Source organism: Austrofundulus limnaeus, unplaced genomic scaffold, assembly GCF_001266775.1.
Source record: "Austrofundulus limnaeus strain Quisiro unplaced genomic scaffold, Austrofundulus_limnaeus-1.0 Scaffold368, whole genome shotgun sequence".
In the NCBI taxonomy this organism is placed as follows: Eukaryota; Metazoa; Chordata; class Actinopteri; order Cyprinodontiformes; family Rivulidae; genus Austrofundulus; species Austrofundulus limnaeus.
This window is the reverse complement of record NW_013952770.1, coordinates 1-2,248: the sequence shown is the minus strand read 5'-3', so window position 1 is coordinate 2,248 and position 2,248 is coordinate 1. Positions and strand designations below refer to the sequence as shown.

General features: G+C 38.8%; 1 long non-coding RNA gene across 1 annotated transcript; it reads right to left on the bottom strand.

Annotated features, from left to right (window-relative positions):
- Positions 1-760: 760 nt before the first annotated feature.
- LOC106528289 (uncharacterized) lies at positions 761-1,353 on the bottom strand. Its single transcript, XR_001311483.1, has 2 exons — positions 1,135-1,353; positions 761-978 (listed from the first exon to the last, which is right to left on the bottom strand). It is a non-coding gene; the product is annotated as an uncharacterized LOC106528289 (long non-coding RNA).
- Between the last annotated feature and the right edge of the window lie 895 nt (positions 1,354-2,248).

The window sequence follows — 2,248 nt, the reverse complement described above, 5'->3', positions numbered from 1 at the left end:
CCGCGGGCGGCAAGGACTGACGAGAGGGGGGTCACCTGATGCGTCAAAATAAGACGCAGAGGGAACTTTGGAAAAGCGTCAAGATGTGACGAGTCGGGAGTGAGAATGTGTAGTTTTATCAGTGAATACCTCTATACTTGATCCTGGTGATCGATTAAATTAGTATATGGATAACTGCGTACCACTTTTTGCTAAGGGAAGTCATTTTCTTCTTTAAGCTTCTAGCTTGCCTTTGGATAATTTTGCGATCTATATTTTGCTTTAGTTAGTTCAGATTTGTTGTTTAAGTAGCTTAGCTACTTTTGTTTTTTAGCTTGTCTTTATCCATCCATCCATCTTTTTCCTCTTCCGGGGTCGGGTTGCGGGGGCAGCAGTACCCGGAACACCTCACCAGGGAGGCATCCTAACCAGGCATTTATTTTAAACAAGATATTGCTACTTTTAGCTGTTAGGTAGCATTCTGATGCTTTTTTTTTTACATGTTAGCTACCATCTTGCTACACTTAGCTTAAGCTTTTATTTTGTTATTTTAAGTTTGTTTTGTTATTTTTAGCCAGCCTTTGGCCACTTCATGTTCTTAAATACCCTTTTACTGATTTTAGCCTTTAGCTACTTTGCAACTTTTAGTTTCAAACCAGTTTTGCTACTCTTAGCTTTTAGCCACCATTCTGCTACTTTTAGGTTTGTCTTAATCTGATCATATATCTGAATAATAGTTCATGAAAATAAAAAAAAGTAATAAAAATGATCGAGGCTGTAATTATGCTTTCACTCAGATTTTTATTGTTTCAGGTTTTATTAAAAGGCCACACAGAAAGTATTACTTCGTTCTGTTTTATAGGCAGATAAAAACTCCCTAAAACCAAAGACACCAAATTTGATTACAGTTAAATTAGTTAAATTATTGTAAAAGAAGAGATGAAGCTGCTTCTCAGGCTTCTTCTAATCAGAGTCGCTGCTGCAGGAGCTGCTTTCGTACTGCAGGAGACAAAAATCAGTTATTCAGATTAGAAACAACATTTGCTCCTCCCTCTGTAAACACAGCTCAATAGAACTGCCTGTTTTCTGCATCAACTACATCTGAGACATTTAGCTGTAAAATCAGCCGAAATCATCTGCAAGTGTGAGTCTTACCCCGCGACAGTGCCTCCCCTTCTTGTGACAACTGAGGTGTCTGTGACCACCCCTGTGCTTGTGTCTCAGCCTGTGGTGGAGCCCGTGTGAGTGTCCACCATATACACAGCCATGGTGACAACGTCCATACTCATATCCATGACGACAATGTCCATGATGTCCATGATGACCATGATGACCATGATGACCATGATGACCGTGTCCATGATGACCGTGTCCGTGATGACCGTGTCCACCTTATGGAATAAAAAGTATTCTTAAATACAGATTATTGGTGGAAAAGTCATCATTTCCCTCTGATTTCTTTATATTTCTTGTTTAAAACAAAAAATTTTTGGAATCATTCAAAGCTGTCTTGATTTTTTTTTAGGTTCTCCAGATGCTTTGAAGGTCTTTTTGATGCTGACAGTGATACWGGTGGATTCCCCACTGGGGTCTTGGATTATGGATTGGCAGACGGTTGTGTAAGCGACATCGTGTCACCAGAGGACCACTTGGAGTGGGAATGACCATCTACGAAGACAAAAGACGTGGTGTACCAGAAGACTAGGGCTCTAATGGTTCCTAAGGTCAATGTGGACATGGTGGACTGTAGACTGGACTGGTTTAAGAACCTGAAAATGATCTACAAGAAGAGGACAGAGCCAGCTGTAACTTTTAGAAATGTGTGAAGTTTTGCTGAACCTTTGTTCTTCATGTCTTCCACGGGGGGAGCTGATGAGCAGAAGGAGCCATTTTTTTTTACTTGTTCCAGATTGTTTGTCAAAGTTTCTGTTTGTGTGAGACATTTAACTCTGCCTAATGAATCATTCAGACACACAAATCAACAAAGAATCCATATTATTTGGGATTTTGTTTTTGTCTTGGTTGTTAGCAGCTTGTCACAAAGACAATTATTTCTTATTTTTTTAGCTGAATCTCTAAAATGTACTGATTTTAAGACATGGTTCATCTGCTGGAGAGTTTTAATTAAGCCTTAAAATTTATTTTGTGTATTTTAAATTAAACTAACAGGACTGAGAGAAGCAAAAGCCTGAAGGAACAACAACTGCTCACTGAATTTTAAAGATTCCTAGAAAAACTTGCTCTTTGCAATGAAAGCTTTTTTTTTTTT